This window comes from Thermobia domestica, chromosome 1 (assembly GCF_964235325.1).
Source record: "Thermobia domestica chromosome 1, izTheDome1.hap1.1, whole genome shotgun sequence".
Lineage (NCBI taxonomy): Eukaryota > Metazoa > Arthropoda > Insecta > Zygentoma > Lepismatidae > Thermobia > Thermobia domestica.
In genome coordinates, this window is record NC_137454.1 from 246,128,950 (window position 1) to 246,155,861 (window position 26,912).

Sequence of the window (26,912 nt, forward strand, 5' to 3'; positions counted from 1 at the left end):
TGGCTTTTCCTTATTCACAGCAGGCAAATGCCGGAGTGGTACCTAACATATAGGTCCCAAGCCGTTTTCTCCCTTCCGAAATCCAAAAATGAAAATGAAATCTTTGAGTTTTACGTCCCACGGTTATGCTAAAGGAGACGGTGATGATGAGTAATGTATGAAATGGTGGAATGAAGAAAGTGGGAGGAAACGGGAGAACCCCGAGAAAACCCACGCACACGGTGTTTGTCCACCACAAAGTTCACTTGGCGGGAGCTGGGATCGAACCCGGGACCCCAAGCACCAGAGGTGAACGCTCTACCACTGAGCCACCGCGGCCCCATTTTTCCCCAATCCATTCTTCCCTTCCTTTCCCCGGATAGTGTGATCACCGAGGGAAGTCATCCCTCATATGCGACGGGCTAACAAGGCCATTGATGCCGAAAGCCCAGAAATCTAAATCCTAAATCTTCACTACACAAGGGAATTTTCGCGCTGAAAACGGTTTATTAGCAATTATGTTAAGCAGCCCTGTAGTAAATCTGCACCAAGTAATAAATCGTCACATATAAAACGGAATGAATAAACACATAACATTCATTTTGCTACCTTGAAATGTAAAATGTTTCAAAACATTAATATTCAAAGATTTCTCAAAATTCAGATTCACCCATTCCATTGTCCTCAATCATTAACGAGTTTTACAATAGTAAGAATTGTATTCGTAAACTACATTACTTACTTAGTACTATATTAAAGCAAGTTACACTAAAAGAATATATAATTAATGGAATATTTAACTAAAGTAATAGTTAACTAGTGTACTTACCCAAGCATTTTTCCTTCCTCTCTTCTTTTCCGTTTGTAAACAACCTCGTTTCGCAAGCAAAAGACGGTAGTTCAATGACGTCAGCCATGGCGAAAGAAAGAGGTGTCTATAGGCGGCCTGGATCTCACACACAGATGGACGTATATAACATATAGCTGAAGTATTTAACATACGTATATGTATGTAAAATACAGAAGATTGTTAGAAGTCAGACATCCTGCAGCGACATGATGTAATATCTAAGCGGGTAAAAGGCAGTACCTGTGTAGCATATGGATAAAGTACGCTCCGTACAGATTTCCTTAGTAAACATAACGAATCCTTGTATTTGTACAATATACCGCTGTCCGGATAATGGATTTTTCTCAGTGCAGAATAGTTGCGTGTACTTTGTTTGGTTGTGCCTACTTTCTTGTTAACTAATGCTGATTCTTCTTGTATACAAGATGTTCTTTCCCTTGGAGAAAAAGAAATGTGAAAAAGAAACTACACCAAAATGTGTGTGATTGTAGAACATTGGGAGATTTGAGTAGATTGAAAAGTTGAGTTTAGCAGCAAGGCTATATGAGACGGGACCTACTTATTTACTTGGAACCTGGACCACATGAGCTTCCGTTAGGTATCGAACCCGGACCTCCCACGCCAAAGATTGAAAAGTTGTATGTTCGTGGAATGCTCCTGGCCTGGCTAGTACTCTGCATCACTTAACATACACTGGCCAGCCAGAACATAATGACCACCTACCTAATATCTGATATGTCTACCATTGGCTCGCAGGACAAAAGAAATGCGGTTTGTCATGAAAGCAATGAGCCAGATCACGTCACGGCATGGCACATCACGTATGTACACACAGAAGTCACCTAATTCCTGTAAATTCCGCGGAGGGGCTTGATGAGCTCGGATCTGACATTCAGGTGACATCCCAGTTCAATTAGGTTAAGATTGGGTGAGTTTGGGAATCGTTCCAGAAATTGAAATTCACCAATGTGCCCTTTGAATCACTGCAGCACAATGTTGGCCTTGTGACAAAGAGCTTTGTCCTGATGATAAATGCCATTCCCAGCTAGAAATATGGCAGAGTGGATAGGTGTACATGATCAGCAATGACCTGTGAATAGCTATGAGTCGTCATGTTCCTTTCCACACGCATTACCAGGCCCATTAGTGGCCCTGTGAAGTTTCTCTAAAAATCATAATGGAGCGACCACCGGCCTCTCGTCATCCTACTAGATATCAAGCAGCTGCTCCCGTGAAAGACGATGGTTTCTGACCCGGCCATCGATGGGATGAAGACCTCATCATGATTTATCGGACCACGCAACGTTGTGGAATTCTTCCGCGGTCAGTGACACGTGGACGTGCATATTCCATCGCTGTCGATGATGGCGTGCGGATAACGTTGACACACGTCTGTTTCATCGGCTGCGGAGGTCCATATTTAATAGTATACGGTAAAATATGTACTCAGACACACTTGTTTTGTCTACTGTTATTTGTGCTACAGTTTGAGCCGTATATGTTGTTCCAACCTCGCCAATCTTCGTTTTCCGACATCTTCAATGAGATGTGGCCTCACCATGTCTTCTGCTTTAGTGCTGATTTCACCTCCTTTCTCACCTTTGGAAGACACTACCCACGTCAGTTCGCGAACACCTGACAGGACGCGTTCATTTAAAATGCTCATTTCCAGCCCTCTGGTTATCACAATCTTACCCATATCAAACTCTGATATATCGCCAGCCCTTTCCCATTCTACACACAAGCATCACACTGACTGATCAAGTGAGATCCATATCACCATCTGGCGAGTGGATCTGCTGTGACAGATGCTTATTACGTCAGTCCAACAACTTCATTCAAAAAGTCTGCGAGTGGTCATAATGTTTCAGCTGGTCAGTGTATATATAGAGATATAACCAGTTTGGTAAAACTAACTTCAGGACGACGGACAATGGCCTATTCTGGTGGTTTCTAGTTTTTTTCATCTCTGATTGGTAATTATTCCAACATCTTTGAAGAAAACTTGCACAAGGAAACGTGAGAGAGAAAAGAACATGAATACGAGGGAAGCGCTAATTAAACGTTGACAGGTGACAGCAGGTAAGAACTTATGCGTTCGAGGCCTATTTATAAGAACATTATCATTCTGCTTTTTCGTACTCCCGACTTTGTTTTAAAACTTCATGAATAGTTTTGTTTTCAGTATGTTGTTATAGTTTAAACTCTCGTCACAGAAAATACTGTGTGTCTATGGAAAAATGAAAAGAGAAAATAGATAAAGGATGTTCTATTTGTGGGAACTACCACGAAAGTAAATTGTAATATAAAAGAAAAAAGAAGCAATAGTAATAGCAACAACCAAGAATATTTATTTGATATTGAGGTTGTCAGTTCCATATAATATAGCCTGGGATACCAGTTTTTATATACCTATATTGGACTTGAAGTGTACGTTAGTGTATAGATATTATTTTCTCTTCCTATGTCGAGTACCTACCTACCATTCGTGGAGACCAACCAAATCATTTTTTTTTTCCTCTCTTGCATTGAACTGCAAGATACGCGCACACAGGAGGCAAAGCAATACTATCAGAAAACGAAGGGAAAGGAAAGAAACGGAACGCGGATAAGAAATAAGGGGCAAGAAGTGTTGAGAAAGAAAGGGAGAGGACCAAAATGTTAACCAGTGTCTGGAAGAGAGAAGAATCGTTGAGAGGAGTAATATTTTTTACAGCTGCTGGTGTTTGCCCTCGCTTTTGGCTTCAAATATCAATTTTTCACCATCCGGACTTGAGCAAACGTTCAGCCTTCTCTCTCCTTCTCCCTCTTACACACACACACATATGTAGTCACCGAAGTCCGAGAACCTGTTGTTGACAAGAAAAGGAAAGACCGGGTTTCAGGCGGCCGATGCTCCGGCGTCTTCTGATTTATGTTCAATCTTGCGCTATGATTACAAAGGAGAAAGAAGGCAAAAGAGATGTAAGATGATATAAAAGAAAAGCGGGGGAAAAGATGAAAACGAAGCTGGAAGAGACAATATGAGGAAAAAAATTCACAAATGGGAGAAACGAACAAAGGGGGAAGAAATGTGTCGTTTTGTCATGCTTACGTAACACTCCTCCATACCACATCTGGATATACAGGATGATTATGTAAAGAACTAATAGTGATTTTATCTTTTGGTGGTATTCACATACGATACTGTATCAGATGCTGTATTGGAATAAAATAGACTATTAAATAACCTAACTTCAACGTATGTGGAGTTGTCAACTTGAAGAATTTTGAAATTCGAGGTATACTTATGTCCAAAATGATTGTCGCATATCTATAACTGCCTTCTTGTAAGAATAAATTTGATAATGATTTTGCAGGGTACTTTTAATACTGATACTATGTGTATAATCGGGAAATGTATATTTGTGATAAATTTCATAGGAAAAGAATTATAAATGCGAAAATTAGAATGAGTAAAACAAAATGTTGGTAAATGAACAACAAAGTTTTATTTTCGTTTTATTGTTCTTATTTATTACTCTTTTGACATGAAATTTTCCACATACATGTCTTTGCCGATTATACACATAGTAACATTATAAGAAATACCGGGCGAATTCATTATCAAATTATATTCCTACAACTACACATTTATAGACATGCGACAATAATTTGGACATGAGTGTACATACCGTTAAAATCCGGCAGCGCAGGATTTCTACTAACTATGAACTGTTGCTTTAGTTTCTGAGTATTCAAGGAAATTCGAAAGAAACTAAGTGTAGCTTTGGACAAAGTATGCTAAGAATGATCACAGACGTGTGGAGAATGATCTATATCATTACAGGCTTTTCCAGTCGATGTATCCCAGAGCCCCCTCTATAGTTTTCTATTGAAAAAATATACTTTTGTTCAAGAGTCATTATGCGGAGTAACGGACCGGTATAAATTATCATTACCTCTGAAGATATTAATGGATTGATCATATTAATAAACATGGTCGAGATAAACGCTCTGGCTATCCATTGCAGAAAAAGTTTTCGTTCAAGAATTATCTTTTAGAGTAATGGATGATACAGTATACTAACATTACAATATTATACGTCCCATATACATGATGTTAATAATGAGAAAGTCAATTTTGAAATATACTGTGCCAGCCTGTCAGTTCCTCCAAAGCCAGCAACAAAGTTCAATTCTAAGTATGCTATGATGGTCATTTTACAGATGTCATGACAAAGATGAAAAATATATACCTAGGTATAAACCGGTAGATGGTATAGATTCACAAGGATAAATTGGGACCACGGTTTATCTCTGGTGTATGGGGTTCCAGGTCCGGTCCCAGTTCACGCCAAGAGGGCTTTGTTCGTGGTGGACAAGCTCCGTACCCGTGGGTTTTCTCGGGGTTCTTCCGTTTCTTTCTACTTTCTTCATTCCTCCATTTCATTCATTTATCATGATCACCGTCTCCTTCATCGTACACGGCATAATCGTGGGACGTAAAACTGAAATATTTCATTTTTTCTTGAGGTAACTTGCACTCTTCCATATAATGATTTTAACAAGTATTTTTATGGCGCTGAAAGGTATGTCGTTCGTTGACAGCAATTATCAACTATTATAATTGATAGATTTTATTCTGCTAGAGCTGCTTTTATTTATGTGTTTATCTACGAGCGGAAGCTCATAGTTTCAAGTGTATTTACAAGGGGTGTTCATTAAGTTTTGCACAGATGGTTATAATATTGCTATTAGTTGCAATATGATGGTAAAATTTTAGGTGAAAATACTTTGGTCCTTTGGCTACAAGACCACATCATTCAATTTCGCCTCCATCTGCTGTGATGCATCTCGTCTAACGTTCTTCCCATGCCTTGAATGCACTTTGGTAAAATTCAGGTGGCTGATTTTTCCACCATTGTTTCACACAAGAAATAAGGGCCTTGTCACTGTTGAATGTTTTTCCTCGCATGTAGGCCTTCAGACGACCAAATAGAAAGAAATCCGAAGGAGCAAAGTCCGGACTATAGGGAGACTCAGGTACGACTTTCCATCCCATTTTCATGATTTTCTGCTGTGTCATCATGGCTGTGTGAAGTTTGGCATTGTCATGGTGGAGTTTGATGACCTTTCCTTGCAATTCCGGCCTCTTGGTCTGGAGAGCACATCGTACCTTGTCCAGTGCAAACAGTAATGCTCCTTGTTGATTGTAGAGCCATGTTTAAAGAAGTCTATCAAAATGACACCACACTGATTCCAGAAAAACGATGCGATAAGATTCTGGCCTGATCTGGAAAGTCTAGATTTTTTAAACTGCTGTAACTAACATCAGATACTAGCGCGGTCCAATGTGTAATCCCCATAAATCAGAAGCAATTTCCTATGAATTTATGTGGTTGATTCATCACTGGGTTTGAAGAGGACTTCAATTACGGACCGTTGTCGGGTCATGACGTCTACTTCAGTATTTATTGTGGTTTACCTGTGAACAATAGGAAACAACAATTACCATTTTGAAGCCAAGGAATGAAAGTATGATCATTTAAAATTTCACCATCATATTACAAACAAATACAGAAAAATATTATACACATCTCTGCAAAACTTATTGCATGTCCTTTGTATGAGATGTGTATGGATGTAGTACTTTTTTTTCTCGGTAACTAATGGCCAAGATCTAAATCAAATTCGGTGAACAAGTAGCCCATCATCAAGCCAGTAAAGATAGCAAAAATTGGTGGCAGAGATCGGTCAGAAAGAGGCTCGGCTCGGCTTGCATATATGACGTTAATTCTCGATATTTACTTGCTGAATCTAATCGATGTTAGGTGACTGGGCAAGTAGACCATTGCCAAAGGAATAAAAATTATTGTACTTGATGGCAGAGCTCAGCTAGAGATAGATTTGGTTCGGTGTTCCACAGTTTTAGACTACAGGGTATTCTGAGCTACTTTTGTCTATTTATGAACTGTGTATTTAATAAGTACATTGTTAATTAGAAAATAGTATGTATTGTTGTTTGCCATCTCCTAGGAGTGACACCCATATTATTGTAACAGCAGAAATAGAAAGAATATAGAAATACTTAGGGAGAAAAAATTAGTTTTGTTGGTTTTCAAATAAACACATCAAATGTTTATGAGCCCCATAAACTCAACAAAAAGTTATTGAAACCGACTTAGAAGGATTTAAAATTAACTCTAGAAAGTGCTGAAGAAACTTAACTTGGTTGAGCAGAAAAACTCCCAAGTATTTCAAAAAGGTTTCAGCGTGACTCTTAAATATCGCGCCATTGATAATAAGCCGTTCATAACATATAGTGCCATCTATGAAAGAAATAATGGATCAGTTTCAACTGTCTACCTGTTTCAGTCAGTGATACCAACCGTTGGGAAAAATCCAATATTGTGGTATTGTTTGACATTAATTTCTCGAATAGGGATAAAGGAAATTTTCCCAGAAATAGAATGGATATGCGGGATTTTTCATATTCTGTATTTACTTCATCAACCCAATAAAAATGTTAATGGACGCGAAGTACGTAGAATAATAAATCTTCAGTAGACGTGAAAATGTGCTAATTGTCAAATTTTGTTACTTTGAAATGCATGATAGTATGGACATGATTTAAACAGTGGCGTGGGAATCTCAAGAAACAAGTGTCAAGGAACGTAAATTGTAATCTGATATTTTAAGAACAAGAAATAAGTAAAGTGTCATACGAGAAACAACCAACTTTCAAAACGTTCGATACATAATGACTCGACAATAAAGGCTTGTCTGGTTTCATTGCGTTCCATAGAAGACTACAACACAATATTTTCTACTTGTTTTCGTCATTTTCAATTATTTCTTTCAGTGAATGAAAATTCTTATTCGTAAACTATTTAATAAACATAGAAAATCGGAATTGATGGATAAGTCATTCATATATTAAAAAAAGTCAGCGACATACAGTAGTACCACTTTTCATATTTTATGTTTTGAATTTTTGTAATTAGTAAATTAGAGTGGGAAATTCAACAGCGAAATGGGAATTTCTACACCTCGAGATTGGATTTTCTTTTTTACCATGACACCACTGGCTTCAGTTCGTTGGAGGCAGTCATTTGAGTTAATCATTGTTTATTGAGCTTGCATACTGCAAGACAGTGTTCCAGTTCACACGACTGTTGTTGACAAGACTCACTAGCGGATCGAAAAAAGAAGTTGTTTGCTGGGGTCGGATCGCCTCCTGGACACTTATACTAATATAGGCTTGAAATACGTAGTTTTATGTCAAACCAGAATAAAGTAGTACAATATTTTATCATAATTATCATCATAATTATTCTGCATTTATCGGTAGATCTCTGAAAAGCTGAACTGAAAAGCTTCCATGATTCACGATCTTCCGCTATCCTCTTCGTCTTGACGTACGATTTTTCTGTTTTGATATCGTCCATCAGTTGTAGCCTCCTTTTTCCGCTCCCTCTATTTTCTGTCCATAGCCTCTAGAACGTCCCTCATGATGCAGTTCTCTCTTAGCCAATGATATATGCATAGTTCTATAAAAGATCACCTCCATCACCCTTCCTGTGAATCCGCCACTGCTAAGCCTACAGTGCTAAATCTGGGCTGTAGGGTAGTAGCCGAATCTGGAAGTCACAATCTTTCACTACAGCCCTAGCAACAACAGCAGTGACGTTTCTTAAACAGTATTATTCTGAAAAAAAAAAAAAAAATATACAACTTGATAGTTTAACATGGTCTTACATTGATACAATTAGGCATTTTAGAATAAATTATTTTAAGCAGTTCGGATTACTAAAAACTTCTATATATTTACTGTGTCTATCAGTGTGCCCGTCCGGGAGACAAAATCTGAAGCACTACTACATAGATAATCAATTTTGGCCACGATATAGAGCAGCGTTTCCCAACCTTTTTCAACTTGCGGCACACTACGGGTGTAACTTGAATTCTCGCGGCATACTCATAGATATTATTATGATTTGCAAATATAAAATACCATGGTATTTATTTCTATGATTACTGATCTGCTCACAGAGATGAAAGCTGGATTGCTGGTTTTCCCCTATGCTAATTCATTGTGCTTATTTTTTTATTCTAATTTTAAAATAGAAAACAATTGCAATGAAATATAGGACTCAGATTTTTAAAAATTCGCTTTCTTTTTCGAAACCTGTATCCAACCTTTCACTAAGAACGAAGATCAGTAAATAACGAACGAACAAACAAATGTCTTGTATTTTTAACTTTGCTGTTTTAACCAAAACCGGTGCATATTATTGCAATCACACAGCTTGCGATGCGTCGGTCAAAATACAGCTGGTGAACAAAGTGTTGTTCTCTCATTCACTTGCGAATGAGTGTTCTACGAACGTTCACATGACGCGTACCGTACAAGTGCTTCCATTTCTCGGTGTTAGTATGACTCTCAAATGAAGCGTAACACAGCAGCTAACCGTGGAAATGTGTACGAGCCGAAATACTGTCTGCTACACAGTAATAGATGTAGAATAATATATTACAATTACAATAATTTTTTTCATGGTAGAAATTCATAGTAATGTGAAATACAAAAATATATTATTTTTTCCTATGTCTTGCAATTTGGTTGCTATAGAATTAATAATTTTGTTTCGATTTCCTCGCGGCACACCAGTGTGCCGCGGCACACAGGTTGGGAAACGCTGATCTAGAGGGTCGAATATTAGAAATACAGTTCTTTGATACAGATAATATTCAAAATGGAAGTCGTAGAAATCATCCATTTCCATTTTTGACGTTGATCTAGAGCAAAAACTGTATAAGATAACGAGAAGAGGTTTCCTGCAGTCGACTAAGCGTCCCAAGAATACATTTCATCTTCTAAAATCAGAAATAATATAAATCCACCACAACTTCCGGTTTCAATACTAATCTGCATGAATAACAATTGCATCAATCACTTTCGTTTTTATTGTTGTCCACTTTAGAGTGAAAGTGGCAATAGACAATGAGAAGCTGTTTTCTGCATTCAATTAAGCATTCCAAGAATTTTTTCCTGTCCACTCTAACGTCTCCACTAAAACCGGAAATGGTAAAAAAAATGTCCTTCAACTTCCGGTTTGAATATTGATTGGAAAAAATGAAATCATAAACATAGCCTCGATTATTACAGTAGCTATTAGCGCTTTGCATTTACAGTAATGCCACCTATGTGATAATTCTATAAATAATTTGAAGTCTGTACTTTCAAAAGCTGTTCCACAAGCCATTGCTTATCTGGTTTATCTACGATAGCGGTGAATACTAATTTTCTCTGAAGTGTAGCTATAAAATGTGCGTGATTTGAAAGCCTATCTGTTCGGTGTGTTTAACTACAAAGATAGAATGCTAAGGAGTAGTAATTTCGCAGTATCTTATATGCATAAGTATGAGGTAATCTTATAGGACGACTATACATATGCGTCCGTGTGACTATCGACAGATTAGAATTAGGATTAGAATTAGGAATTAGATTTCTGGGCTTTCGACATCTATGTCCATGTTAGCCGTCACACACATATGAGAGATGACATCCCTTGGCGATCACATAAGCCGAGGAATTGGAGACGAAGAAAGGAAGCAGTCTTAGACATTATGTTAGGTCCTGGCATTTGCCTGGTATGGATGAAGAAAACCCAGGGAAAACTCAGGATAGCTGGCTTGAAAAAGATGTTAGAACTTTCTGACCGAGTGTCTCCATCGGGAATCGAATCCAGATCGAAAGGCATGAGAGCAGAAGTTTCGAGATAGTGAGAAGCGAAAAGCGGTCTTCTAAAAATAGATTCAGTATTCCATGAATGGGATTCCATTTCCTTCCTTATCCTTTCTTTTTCAAACCTCAAGTGATATAAATCAACCATTTCCGGTTTCAACATTGATTACCATAGAGCAAAAATGATATAATAGATAGGGAGAAATGGATTTTTGAGATCTATTTAGCGTCCAAAGAATTAATTGAATCTCAACCTTTATCTATCTAGTAAACATGAAAATCCAGTAGTTGCGGTCTCACTATTTGCCTTCATGGGGCAAGAGATAGCGAAGTTTTTTTTTTTTTTTTTAAATATTGTTTTAGCATCCTAAGGATAAGTTTTAACTCGAACTTTATCACTCGATTCAAATTGGAAGTGGTGGGAATACAAAAATAGCAGAATATAAATAATGAGATTTGTATTCGATTGGATTCCGTACCGCAAATACGTATTCAATTTTGAGGAAAGCCTTCGGATCTCATCCTGAACGAAGGGAAAATTCCAACCTACACCTCCTTGCGGAAGAAAACGGACAACGTCTGTGGCGCGCCGGGCAGCTCCCAGGATAAGAAGTCAATCTCTATCAAATGTCAAAGGCCTTCTCGGAGGGCGGATACAGGTCAGGGCACCTTCTTGTCCTTAGAAGAGAAAACTGTCCTAAAAGGCGGATGAACCACAAGATGGTCAACGGCTGAGGTAAAAATTCCGGAGGTAAAATAGTCCCCCATTCGGATCTCCGGGAGAGACGAATACGGGAAAAATCATCAAAGGAGAAAATAACTTCCAATTCAGCATGGGTACCTGCAACGTACGAACTCTACGACGTGCGAGTAAACTTGAGAATTTAAAAATGGAAATGGACAAATATAAAATGGACATAGTGGGCTTGAGTGAAGTGAGATTTCCAGGAAAAAGTGAAACAGTATCGGGAAATTACAGAATATTCTCTTCGGGTGGCGTTAAGGCCAAGAATGGTGTCGCGATAGCAATGAAGAATGAAGTTGCAAGAAGTGTAACCAAAGTGGAACGCTGCAGTAACCGCTTGATGTTTGTAAAACTAGGTGCAAAACCAGTAGATATTGTGGTAATACAAGTGTATATGCCAAAAACCGACCATGATGACAATAAAGTAGAAGTAATGTATGATCAGATTAGTGACATCTTGCATCTGGACGGAAGAGGTAAGGTCAACGCCAGTAATGGGAGACTTCAATAGCGTAGTAGTAGGAGCTGCGAATAACACAGTGGGACCATTTGGACTAGGTAAAAGAAACGAACGAGGTCAAATGCTTATCGATTTCTGCAGGCAACATGATCTGGTGGTGATGAACACGTGGTTCAAGAAAAGAAAAACTAAGCTGTACACGTAGAAAAGTCTAGGAAATAAGAAATGCTACCAAATAGATTACATTCTTGTGAAGCAACGTTTCAGAAATAGACGTGAAGACACTATCAGGAGCGGACATTGATTCGGACCACAATCTTCTAGTGGCGGAAGTGCAAACCTGGTTAAGGTCGATCAAGAAAAATGGAAGGAGAAATCGAAAATGGAACTTACAGCGACTAAGAAATATGGACACCGATGCGAAAGTAGAGATTCAAGAAAAATTCTGTGCAATGCGCGATATGGTCAGCAGTATAAAAAAATAGTTAGGGAAAAGTTAAGCAGATTCTACTAGACACTTTACAATAACATTGGCAAGATGGAAAGAGCACAGAGAAAACCATGGGTAATTCAAGCGATGCTTCAGAAGATGGAGGAACGCAGAAGGGCAAAAAACGCGGACATCAATGAATATAGAAGGCTGAATAATGAATTAAGAAAGACGGACAAAAGCAAAAAAAGTACATAGAACACATTATGTGAAGAAATAATGGAACTTGAATGGTGCGACAGGTATGATCTAATGTATCAGAAAGCACAAGAATTAGGAGGAAAACAAAAGTATACGAACGTTTGGAATCGAAGATCAACAAGATCATGTGGTCACTGACATCAATGAATCCATAGAAATTGGGAAGAATACAAAAAAAAAAAAAAAAAAAAAAAAGAAAAAAAAAAGAAAAGAAAAGAAATCTGTATGATCAGAAGAATCGCCTCAAAGATATTGCGATCGAAGTAGAAGAAGAAAAAGGACCCAGTATATTGAAAAGTGAAGTAATACAAGCAATAAAAGACATGCGAAAGAGAAAGGCCACTGGAAACGACGACATATCAGTAGATTTGCTCAAGGGATTAGGAGACAATGCGATGAAAATACTGACTTATTAACAAGACCAACCTGAGTGGAGAATGGCCAGAGGATTTTCTTGATGTTACAATGACTGCATTGCTTAAGAAAAAGCAAGCAAAGAAGTGCAGCGAGCACAAGAGCATTAACCTTATTGCCCACACTGGTTCTGATTATTGCACACATACTGAACAGGCAGCAGGAAAGTAAGATAGAGATGTTAGATCAGTTTGGATTCCGGAAAGGAAAAGGCACCAGAGATCCTATTGGGTTGATGGGAATTATATCAAAACGTGTTCTTGATGTGGAGAAAGAGCTATGTTTGTGCATCAACTACTGGCAAAAAGCTTTCGACTGGATCAATTGGACGAAACTTTTGAAAATACTTAAAGAAATCGTAATCAACTGGAGAGACCGATGACTCATTAGTAACTTGTACATATGACAACGAGTGAAGTTGCGCTTGAATGAAGGAAAAAACAGTAGTGTAGAGATAAGAAGAGGAGTGAGACAAGGATGTAGTGTGTCGCCACAATTATTCAACATCTACAATGAATGTTTAATTAAGGAAACATTAATGGGGATTGGGGATTTCAAAATTGGAGGACAGATGATTAACAAGATCAGGTATGCAGATGATACGGTTGTTATAGCTAGAGCCGAAGAAGGATTACAGGAGATGATTGACTAAATAGTTGACACCGAAAAACTATATGGAATGGAAATCAACATCAAAAAGTCGAAAGTCATTAGAATATCCTAAGGAAACGCGGCCTTACGGGTCAGAGTAGAGCAAAGAGAACTTGAAGAGGTCAAGAATTTCAAATATCTGGGAAGCATTTTGACAAGACGCTTACTGCAGCAAAGAGATCAGGTCAAGAATTTCCGTAGCGAAAGAAGCATTCAACAAGAAAAGATCACTTTTAACTAGCAGGCTGAATATTGGACTTAGGAAGAAGTTGGTCAAGTGTTATATCTGGAGCATTGGACTGTGTGGTTCAGAGACTTGGACATTACTGAAGCTAGAGAAGAAATATTTAGAGAACTTCGGAATGTGGTGTTGGAGGAAAATGAAAATAAAATGGGCAGAAAGAGAAACAAACGAAGATGTTTTAAAACGGATAGTAGAGAAGAGGACACTTCTAGCCACCATCCTTCGTAGGAAGGCCAATTGGATTGGACACATCTTGCGAAGAAATTTTCTTCATACCGCCATAGAAGGAAAGATGGAAGGAAAGCGAGGAAGAGGAAGAAGAAGAATACAACTGGTCGATGATTTGAGAAACAGAAGAAAATATTGAGAGTTAAAAGAGGAAGCTGACGATCGAAAAACGTGGAAGAAACATTTCTAGGCCTAAATTTAAAATAAAAAGAAACAACTCTTTTGTCCCAGAACTTGCCGAAAGGCAGGATACTTAATAATAATAATAATAATAATATAATAATAATAATAATAATAATAATAATAATAATAATAATAATAATAATAATAATAATATATAGATAAATAGATAGATAGATAGATTGATTCAATCTCCCAAGAAAATATTTAATCGCAAATCCTATTAATGAATCGCTAATCCTGCTGAGACGGAATTAATGGAAACTACTGGTTTGAATATTGATCCCTATATCTTATAAGGATAATTCTAATAATTGTTGGAGATAGCAAGAAGCTGTTCTGATATGGATTCAGGTCTAAGAAATAAGATCCGTTTTTAACCTCATCCCTCTAACGAAACCGGAAGTTACAGATCTACTACATCCGGTTTCAATATTGAAGTAAACTCATTTTTTTAATCCCTGATTCGTGGAAACAATAGTACTGTTGTATAGTTCTCGTACTTTCTGCTACTTGCGTGTAATATTCATGTATACCCTTTATATAACAATTCCGAAATAACCTCATGGCCATTGGCCATAGTTTTTAGCAAATTATATTGAAAACTGTATTGGAAGTTATCCGCTCATTACGACTTTTTAATTAATGATACATTGTTTATTTTTGTACTGTATACATGACAGCTTTTCAATAATGTAATCTATTCTGTATTATCAGATATCTACTTGTAAAGGGCTATTTTCTATTCTATTTTTTTGAGAATTTTCCGCAGGAAAGAGCCTAAGGGATATAATAAGTTATAAAAATCCAGTTTCAATAACATTGTTTATCCCGTAAAAAAACATATTAGATGATCATCATCTGTGTACTTTAAACTTAATGAGTTTTTTCACATCAAAAACAGAAAGAGAGAGAGATTTACAAACTTCGGTAATTTGTTTGGCATAATCACTGACTGCTCTGTTGTTATTTTGTTTTTAAATTAGTAAATGCGACCCGGAGGGGTGGTATCAGGTATTTTGGAGTACAAACTCTTGTCACAAGCAGCCTGTAGGTATGTGCTACAGGGCTTATTGCCTCTCTAGGGTAGGAGGGTGAATAAAACGCATAGCGCAAGCTCTCTGTCCCTCTGTCATTGGAACATCTGGGCTTTGTTCCTGCGCGCTTGAAGTGTGACAAAAATAAGTTTTTCGTGGTAGTGTTTACTGATTATCTATTCCATATTCGTACAGTATTTTTAATTTTTTTAAATGTAAAAAAAGCTCAGTAATATTTATGAAACATCCGCTTTATTACCGGAAACACTCTTTTTCTCTTCTTCTTCTTCTTTTTTTTTTGCGTCTGGTATATACACTGGTGTGCAAAATTTAAGGACGAAAGTAAATTTCGCATGCTGTGTCATTCTCAGGCAGCAGAGATTGCTGAAACTTGAACCACAGATAGGACACAGTGCTACAGTTTGATACAGGAAACAACAGAAAAATGCACGTGATTTGAAGAACAAAAATGACAAGTTTTATACAGAAGCAATAACTTACGCTGATAGCACTATGACTCGTAATGCCTACTTTGACATTACAGAAGGAGTGAAATAATCCCTGAAAGGATGTGTGATCACGAACAGGCTGCATGCGCTGCAACGTTTTTCATGCTGCTCAGAAAATTGGTAAAGAGTTGCTGTGGTATACAGTTCCATTACCTCACCAATGCCCTTGAAAACGGCTGAATGGTCCTTGGTGTATATGGATTCAAGAGGCCTTCCCATAGCATCACAAATTTGCTCAATGCGATTCAGTTCGGGAGAACATGAAAATCAGTCCATTCACTGAATATATTACCAGTCCAACATTTCCGCTCTGTTCGATGTGATTTCGCATTATCATTCATAAACTAGAAGTTGGGCCCGACTTTATTAGTGAAAAGACCCACATAGAGGAGTACAGTGTCGCAATAACGTTGACCAGTGATTGTACGGCGTTCAAAAATTGAGAGGTTGGTATATTCATGCAACACTGCCTTCTCACACAAGAACACTGAACCACCAAAATGATCATGTTCAGCAGTCTCCTTGGGTTCATTGCGTGTTCCCACCTCATACAAGGTGAGTGTAACTCCAGAATCAATGCTCTATGCTCCTAACAAAGAAGAGAACAGAACTCCGCTCCTCGTTTCAGTCCTGATTTTTTTTTTCACCACAGAAAACTATGTTGTCTATGTACGGGAGTCAACGGAATACAAAGTAATGGACATTTCCACAGATTTTTTTATTGCTCTAAAAAAAACTTTAGCCCTAGCTGATTAGGGAAAACATTTCCTTTCCTTCATGCGATGATTCTAACTAATCGAAATTTGCGATTGAATTCCGATCTGCTACTCGTGTACTTAAAACAATGACTACCATGTTTTTACGTCACAGGTCGGTACACGCGAAAGTGTCTGCGCCGCTCAGCAGAGAAATGGCTTAGAGAAAAAATGTCTCGCTTTATTTTCAAATGTGTACGGCGTTGCTAATAACACAAAGAATAAGAAAAGTAACAGAATTTAAGGGCTTTTAAAGAAAAAAAAACAGTTACTTGTCGATTTATTTATTACCAATTATTTGAAAATACTTGAATATCTTAGGACGAAGTTGTAGTGTACTAATTTGCAATATTATTGACATTGTAGCCTGAGGTAATAAACTAATTAATGTTCTCATGTGTGGGTCACCGATCGATCGTGCGAAGCAAATTTTATTTATACTTAAGAAAAATCAACAATATAAAAGCAGAGTGATTTGATAGTAGATTGCTAATTCCTTGTATGGAAGTTCGTCGTGAATTCGATACTTATGCGTTCAGGGAGAAGAAGCTCAAGGACATTAATACATGAAAAAACATTTCCCCAAGTAGAAATAACATAAATTCTTTATTGAGTTAAATTCAAGGACTCACAAGCTTAAGATGATAATAACGTACATGAGCACTCTGAATGAATTACTTTACAAATTAACAAAATTATTTCACCATAATATTTTCGCGCTTATTGTTTGTTTATGTGAACATTAACAGATCGACTGAACAGTATTTTGAGCACATGAGTTAAATTTAAACCAACAAATAAACAAATACAGTATGATAACACAATAATGATAACAAGCTAGTTACAATTGGATTATTACTGAATAAAATAAAATAAAATTTCTATTTTTATGTTCCAAGAATATGCCCTCTAGGCAAAGAGAGACGGATGATTAATGCGAGTAAATGATTATAAAAGAATCAGTGGAATGGTCATGTGGGATAAAATGTCAGAATCGCGGGAAAACCCACGGAAACGATGTTGTCCACCACAATCTCATATGACTTGGGTTCGAACAAGGGACCCCTCACACTAGAGGTGAATGCTCCACTATTGATACACCGTATCCTTTGATAATGAATGTTTGTGGCATGTCAGACGAGTAATAAACACAATATCCTGTTCCAGTGTGTGAAGCAATATAAGAGAAATCAATCTACACGAACGAAACTTAGCAAAAGGCTGAACTCTTCAAACGTTTGCTTTCAAATTATGATTTGTTTCTCTTGTGAACCTCGGAAAACGCAAAACGGAATATTTTCACGATATCTTTTGCAAATGTGCAACCATATACCAAACGTTAATCACCTCAGAACTGACGTGAGAAAGAATATAAATAAACTTGTGTTCGTACACTTAGAACACTATTTCATGTGAGGTTATTGAAAAGAAAAAGTTAAAGTTTCAACGTAACAACACATGTAATACATAATGAATTTACGTCAATATTCCTGTTGTTCAGGCTCGAAAAATTCCGGATGCCAGGTAGGCCTAGTCAAAGCGATTAGAAAATACGAGTCTGGTTCCTAAATGATTTAAATCCAAAATAAAATTATGTAGGCCCATGTATGACATTGTATTATTACGGTGCATAGGTTTGAGAAACGGTGCTTAGGTCACAAGAAAAATTTTCGAGCACTTCTCATATTCATGATGCTCTTTCGGCAGCCTAATAATCTCTTTCCCTCTATTCACTACTGCTTTCTTTATCTTCCAATCGCCTCGGTGCTCATGAAAGCATTTCCCTTGTAGAAATATAGTAAAAAAGTAAAGCGATATATAATGATTTTTATAGCATTAAGATAAGAATAGTAGTTGTAGCAATGATATGGGGTGACCAATTGCTAATATGTACAGTAAATAGTAGAAGAAAATGGAATGATATAATAGGATACAAATTTTTTAAAGTTATTAGGAGCTTTTGGTGCAGAAAGTTCTTATTTGTAGTCGTAGTATAATAACCTGGAGATTCACGACAAATCTTCAAAATAAAGCTATAATATGGTGGCCTAGATATTCTCAATTTGTGCGTGCCTTACTTTGAACTGATATAGTACTTATAGACTCCTAGGACCTGATGCAGAGTCGTTTTGACGAATGATTAGCGTCATACTAAAGGCCTGACTACTGCAGGAAACATATGTTAGTCGAACTCTTTAGTATGGCATTATATGTTTGTCAAAACGACTCTGCATAAGGCCCCTAATGTTTTTGGTGTAATACAATAATAAAGTAATTCTGCTTAAGTGTACAAGTACCTATAATATTTGCAATGATAGAACATTACAAATGATCTTTAATGTGTTTTATACTAGGAAAAATAGGTCTTATTAACACGTTACGTTTATATACAGAATAGTGAAAGAAAAAGTAGCAAAATAATATACAGTAAGTATATTACTTATTTTTCCTCTTTTTCTTTCACTATTTCACTAAATTTATTTGTAGTTTGCAGTAGGAAATTCCAATATGAAAATATTCCCCGAAGCTTCCCATGCAACTCATAGAGGGATACCGATCTCTGACATAAGCAGTTCATTTTTGCATTGTTTGAAACGTATCTCGGTAACCAAGAACAATTTTTCTGAGATTTTTGGTATGTGGTATAGTGAAGACTAGTTTTACACGATGAAGTCTTTAAATCAGAACCTTTAATCAAAAAGAAAATGTTCATTGCCGTCGGGCAAGAGACCACTCCCATGTAGTGGACATGCCACTATGGAGCGTGAGATTGGGCGACTTTCAGTCCTCTTAAACGTATTTGAAATTCCATCCAGTTTTTGACGTTGCTCCCTTCTTGCCTGTTTCATAATATAGCGATCATACTCTGCTGTAGTTGACCGTGGTCGACCACAACCACTTCTTAACACAGTATTTGCTTCTGGGCCTCATCCACGTGAAACAATGTTGTAAGCAATACCAAACTCTGGGTCACACCGTAGGTGTATAAACTCGCGAGCCCAATGCTCGCGAGCTCAGCACTCTCGCTCAACCGAACTCGGGCTCAATAATAGAGTGCGATCCAGTGGACCCGAGCCGAACCCAAGCCCGAGTGAGTTCGAGCCCAGTTGAGATAGGTGAGCGCGAGTCCGAGTGAGTGCGAGCCCAGTTGAGAGAAGTAATCGCGAGCCCCAGTAAGCGCGAGTCCAGTCGAGAGAATTGAGTGCGAGCCCAGTCGATAGAAGTGATCGCGAGCCCGAGTGAGCCCGAGCCCAGTGAAGAGAAGTGATCGCGAGCCCGAGTGAGCGTGAGCCCAGCTGAGAAGAGTGATCGTAAGTACGAGTTATCACGAGTCTAGTTTTGAGAAGTGATCGTGACTTCGAGCCCAGTTGAGGGAAGTGAGCGCGTGTGCGAGTGAGTGCGAGCCCAGTCGAGGCAGGTGAGCGGAAATTCGGGTGAGCGTGAGCCCAGTTGAGGGAAATGTGCGCGAGACCGAGTGAGTGCGAGCTCAGTTGAGAGAAGTGAGCGTGAGAGCGAACGAGTGCGAGCTCACCCTCACTTCGCACTCAGATGGACTCATTTGCTTCAGAGACAAAAAGATAAGAAACACATTCCATGTCAGAATTGAAAAGATATTCAAAAAACTAAGATTTGTTTTTATTAGATTTTAAAAGAGATTTGAATTTATTTTTGTAAAGAATAAAAAAATTACATTCTTGAAGACTGAAGTCTGAGCTGCTATTTTTTTGTTCAAAGGACTTCAAACACCGTTCATAAAACACCGACTTTTTCGAGGGAATGGTATTTCTTTGAGGCTGGTATTTTTTATTTTAGTAACAACTTCAATAAGCCAAGATGTCCTTTTCTAAGGTTCAGATCATAGAGTAAGGAAACTTCTTGACATTACAAGGTGGAAACTTTATACAGGGTCTATACTTTATACAGGGTGGAAACTTTATACAAGGGGGAAACAAAACAACACCGACAACGTTCGTGAGTTGATTCTCGGCACTAAGATAAGACAAAAAGTATAGACCAACCTGGGTGCACAAATGCTTCCATTCGGAGTTATAGGCTGCCGAAAACATGAAAAAATTAACTTTAAAGGTCCATATCTCCAAAACCATGGGACCTACCATACTCGGATCAAGACTTCACTTAGGTACCAAGCCGTGCGCTATACAAAAATGCATGTTTCACAATGCTGCAGTACTCATGCAACAATTTTTGTAGAGTTTGGCTACGAGAATATAATCTGAAGTACTCACCAACAACCTCTAAAAAAATTGTTGCGGAAGTTGCACAGAGTTCTGAAACATGGATATTTGATAGGGCACATATTAATTCCTAAGTGAAGTCTTGACCCGACTACAGTAGGTCCCATAGTTTAGGAACTATTGCCCCTTAAAGTTAATTTTTTCTTGTTTTCGCAGCCTATAACTACGAAAAGTAGCATTTGTGCACCCAAATTGGTCTATACCTTTTGTCTTATCTTGGTATCAGGAATCACTTCCCAAACCTTGTCGGTTTTGTTTTGAAACGTCCTGTATAATTGCAACTTATGAATCTGCGTTCATAGAAAACTCGAGCGAAATATGTATTATTTTAATTATAAGTTCTTTAAATTCCAACAAACAAGAGTAGGTCGTAATAGTGTTGAATACCTGCACCATCATAGTTTCCCAACTCATTAATTCATATTTATTTTTTATTTATTTATTTATAGAAAGAAGAAAATTTTATATATTGGGCGTATCCAATATATTAAAGCATATACATACAAAATTAAAACACTAAATTATAAATAACAATATACAAAATATTAATAGAATAAAATAATAATTAAAGATTAACTGCTACAGAAATTGACAAACCAAATTTCCTACTTATATTTTATGCGGTATTATATCTCTAAAGGAAATCGGACTTCCTATATTTCCTTTATTAATAGAGCCTAATGTACCCGGCATTCAGAGATGATAGGACTTCGTACCTCCAGAAGACGTCGGACAGATTAATTTAATGCACTTATTTTTATATTGCGAAAAGTTTTGTATTTCTTATGCAAAATAAGTAATTTTCAAAGCAATTATTATGTAAAATAAGGAGTCCCACAAGGAGCTGTATTAGGTCCAATATTACTTTTAATTTATATAAATGATTTGTGTGATTTAATGGACGGGCATATACAATCATTTGCTGAGATATCATCAGCAAATGATTGTACAGTATTTACATTAAATTACACAAATCATTTATAAAAATTTAAAACAATATTGGACCTAATGCTTTTAAAATTACCTATTTGGACGACCTATTTTCTATTTTCTGTCTTTCAAATAACTGCTAAACCAAGATAACGATATACCCCTTATTCCACATCTTTCTAGTTTGTTTAAGAGCATTTTGTTTAAGAGCGAATGCTTTAGCTAGGTCTTGGAAAATTGCAATTACTTTTTCAGCTTTATCAACATTTTTACAAACAATCTCTGAAAATTGTATACTTCATCTGATGTACTTTTACCTTTTTGAAATCCATATTGATTTGAAGAAAAGAATTTTGTTCAAGAAAAGTAACAAATCTTTTTATACATTTTTCTAACATTTTAGCAGTTATTGAGGATTGATATAGGTCTATAGTTATTAGGATCAGCCTTTGAGCCTTTATATATATATATATCTATATATCTATATATATCTATATCTATATCTATATCTATATATATATACCAGTTAACAAATTTAAACTTTTTGTTTGTTACATGAGAAAAATCACCTGATCTTAAAGGAACTTTTTGCGCTGAATTTGAATATGCACTCGGTTTCTCTCCATCACGTACAGTTTTCCCGTAACAGAGGGATTTTCGGGAAATTCCCTCAAAAATTTCCCTTTTTCAGATATTTTATTCCCCTAGCTCCTGTCCCCTTACATATAGTAACATAGAAATTATACCTAAGTATACCTTGATTTATATTTAATAAACCCTAAAAGTTTCGTAAAAATCGCTTTGTTCTTTCAAGAGAAATAAATATATTTGTATGTATACTGTGTGCACTGTTTATTGCACCTGATAGTAATGCTTTCAGATCTCCTCAGTTGGGGTAAAAACGATTTGCTTTATTACTACAAACACAGACATATAAATGAATATTTAGAATAGTCAACAACACACTTGTATTGCTCTCTGTAAATTAGAAACGTGTATAAAAATAGAATGTACTTCCAACGTATATTTTTTTTAAACGTACAGTATATGTATATCTTAATACATATATATACAATTCTCCAAGTTTTTTTCGTATTGTTCATGAAATGGTTATCAATACTTGTTATCAAATATAACAGAATGCAAAAGAAAGAAAGAATGGAATACAGACTCATTGTTGACAACAATGAACTAATGCAGTCTGAATTTTCCACTACGGTATCGTTTCCCCCCTCCTCCCGCGCATTTCTTTCTTTCTTGTGTTCTTGACACCTGGTGAGGGAGTTTTGTACATTTTTATATTGACGTGTGGTTTAACACTACTTCACTTTCAAAGTTGTCTTTGCTGCTAAGAGTGCTTTCATGTTTGATCTTAACGGCATTATACCCAACTAAGACCAGAAGTTTAGTTTGTGATCAGTACAATGGCGTCAAGAGGACGGCGTTCGTGTGTTAAGTAGTTTTTGTTATGTGTGTGGCCAGTTTGTAGTTAAAGGACAGTGTAGATCCATTACGCCATCGGTGAAACTAGCATATTATATATATTTCGGATGTCGTGTGGGAGATCAGGACAAAACTTGGGCACCCAACATAATTTGTGCGTCGTGCTACGTCACTTTACTTGCATGGGCCAAAGGGAAACGGAGGTTCATGAAATTTGCTGTACCAATGGTGTGGAGAGAACCAGGTACGGCGCCAGGAATGCTTGATGGGGTGGGCGGAAAGAAGCGGACCTAATTGCTGGGTGGGCGGACAATGAAAATGAGAACTGGGTAATGTAGACATTTTTTTGACAATAATTAAATTTCAATTTTTATACTCTTTAGTTAGCTAAGGCTCAGACCGAAATACGGGAGAAACAAGGATGTGGAAAACACCTGTGTTGGCCTTATTATACAAGGTGCCATTCCAGCATTTACCTAGTGACACTGAAGAAGTGCAGAACTTAAGATGGGCTGCGGGAGTTCGTGGCAATATGCTTGACCTACCGAATTCCGCGTGGCACACACACTACCTCTACTTTCAGTTTTTTTTTTTAAACAATAATAACGGTGTGTACTGTGTAGCCTTACCTCCTCTCCCTCCAAGAATGCACATGAATGCATAGAAATAAAAGAAGGTTCAAACAACGCAGACTAAGAGATAATACTCTACTTTTCGTTAATAACATAAAATACACAATAAGTAGGTAAAGTAAAATAAGGATAAAATAGGCTGCTGCAAACATTTTTATCTTTGAAGTATTTATTACAAGAAAGCAAGAGACAAAAAATATAAATGAGTAACTTCAGAAGCAATGCTGTCGTCTTCGCTCTCTCCAACATCTAGTGCATTTTCACTTTCCTCGAAATCGAACACTTCAAATTGCGAATCCGGGTTGTCACATTTATTTGTATTTTTTGTCTTTTTCCCCATTGAAGAAGAAGGATTATCACTAACGTCAACGGGTTGAAAATCGCGCTTCTTTGAACACGAGAAAGACACTGAGCCTGAGAAGAAATCGCTAAGTTTTTTCGACATACAGTAGAGCGTCGATTATCCGAACGTCGGTCAACCGAACGACCGCTTAACCGAACTGTGTACTCGCTCGCACCTGTTACTCTCCCACCCTACCGTCCATCATCTCCCTCACTCCCAAACCAAGTTTCCCACAGTAGTCGCCGCACTGAGCCACCGCTGGCGGAACATTGCTTCTGATGGGGCCTTCATAAGGCGCTGCTGACCGGCCAAGCCGCCAGTCGCTGTGTTTCAACAATCAGCACACTTCTGTCGGTTTGGCACTGGCTGTAGAAGTACAGTCCAGTACAGTGCAGTACAGTACAGTTCGATTATCCGAACAAACCAGTTTTTCGAACACCCATGTCCCCCAATTACTTCGGATAATCGACGCTCTACTGTATTAGCTGAACAAGCACCGACGGCCAAGACTTCTGAACGCAACAGAGATCAACTCAACAATGCTATAATAAGGGTTTTTACAAATCTGTTTAATGCCACACGGGTAAGACATATGGTACATTGCTGTAAACAATTGCAAGTTGCAGACCTGTTATAAGAAGCTATCGCGCCGACACAAAGCAAGGGCGCCGATTTCTCTGTAAATTGGGGGGGGGGGGGGCAGGGCATTCAGATGCAGAAGGCATGCATGAGGATTTTAAGACAAATTGAATTCAAATTATGCCAAATATTGTATATTCATAAATAAAATGCGGGGGTGCACATGAGCTTTGGGGGAGCCCGGGCCTCCTAGGATCGGCGCCCTTGACATAAAGCACTGCTCTCCTCCCTCTCTTTCTGAAATGAGACAATAGACAATACTGGCCAGTCCTGTCCATTATTTAGTCGGCTTTTTAAAAAGCACTTCCTTTTTTTTTTTTTTTTTCAGTGCAGCACATACAAACACTGGCGTTTCAATAGCACGATTGTGTGTGTTAAACTTTAATTTATTAATCACGACTTTTGGCATCGTTATACTACTACAAGTAAAATAAATCATTGTCCATTGCAGAGTTAAACAGAGTCGTAGAACCTATTACATTACAATCGAAAGTAATACCTATTGTTTTTGAAGTACAGGATGTCACCTTCAGTGCCGGATTTGCGTATAAGCTAAACAAGCTATAGCTTAGGGCCCCGCTCTCTTGGGAGCCCCAAAAATTTTAAAGAAAAAGTGGCTGTAATGTCATTTTAAAATAATAAGAAAAAGCAAATAAGATAAAACGCACATACAACAACGGTGTTCTGTACTGTTATGTATTAAGCTCTCATGAAGCAAGTAATAGGGCCCTGTTTTCCAACCCGCCTGCAATGGGATTTCTGTTGCCCAACCCCGCTTATAATGGAACCCTCGTTTCCAAGCTCCGCTTGTAATGGGGATTTTGTTTTAGAGTTCCATTTGCAATCGGGACCCTGTTTTCCAGCCATTACACTTAAGCTACTTTAATAAGACTTCACAGCATAAGTGATACAGTATCTTGTATGCAGATTGAACTCTAGTGCTACCCTTTCACGTACTATTTGGGATTCGACAAGAAATTGAGTCTGGTAACAGTGGATGCATAAGAAGAAGGCATGAAACGACAAGCTCGCGAAATAATAGTAAAATATAAAGGAATTACAGCCCTAAGCAGCAATAATCTTTACATCGCGAAATTATAGCTATTTTATTTCACTGTACGTAATTATGAAAAGTAGTGTGCAGAAGTATTTTCATAACTTTCAGAACTTGGCACTGATTTTCATAGTGATCTATAGAGTTGAGTTGATTTTGAATTTAACGTCCCTTTCAGCAGCGAGGCTACATGAGACGGGACTTACTGATTAACGTGGAATCCAAACCACATGAGCTCCCACCCGGAATCGAACCCGGGTCTCCCATGCCAAAGGTGCGTACGCTAACAACTTAGCCACAGAGGAGCTCATATAGTGATCTATAGAGTGCAATATCACTAAAGGCAGGGACGGATCCAGGGAGCAATCGCCCCCCAGAATTGAATATGTTTTTATTTTAAAAATAAAACCTATCCTAAGAATTTACCTTTGTATTATAAACGTAAAATAAAACCTATTGACTTCGAACGACTGCCCCTCCCTAAACATTCAGAATGGATCCGCCCCTGACTAAAGGAAAGAATAGGAGCACGAATCGTAGTGATTTCATCCATTCGTTCTAGGCATATGAGTCGTTCGTTTGTATATATTAACAGTATTTTATGTATTGTTAAGTTCAGAACTGCCCGAATTTACCTTGTGTAAGTTAGTATGCAACAGGCTGAATGCATTAGGTTATCGGCACTAGTTACTACATAGCAAGGCAAGGTACCAACATCTTTTCACGTCGCAGTAAAAAGATGCTACCTACATTTATAGGTCTTATAATAATTTTAGTGCAACAGTTAGGTTTTTTAACGATGTTTTTATGATTTTCAGCCAGAGACGTATCTAACCAGGGGCCCCAGTTTTTTGAGTGACAAAAATAATTGAAGCCATTACTTACATATTTTTGAAAGTTTATAGTAAACTCACAATATATCTATCATAATCTGGGTTTTAATTGCCCATCCTCCAGTTTTAACCTTCTAGATTCGCCTCTGCTTCCAGCGAATTTGTGTCGTATTACACCTTGTGTAATCTTCGAGGGTTGCATTCCATTTTGAGTTACTCTAGTCACCTGACCTGGAAAAAGCTCACACGATTAGTTGAGCTTCAGGCTGTAATTACCAACCCTGGATGATATTTGGACTGTATTTACTT

At 37.6% G+C, this 26,912-nt stretch overlaps 1 protein-coding gene across 1 annotated transcript in view; it reads left to right on the forward strand.

The window, feature by feature from the left end:
• The window catches only part of Csgalnact (Chondroitin sulfate N-acetylgalactosaminyltransferase), a 368,071-nt gene that overhangs the window by 100,413 nt on the left and 240,746 nt on the right, over nt 1–26,912 (forward strand). The gene's annotated exons all lie outside the window — the stretch shown is intronic.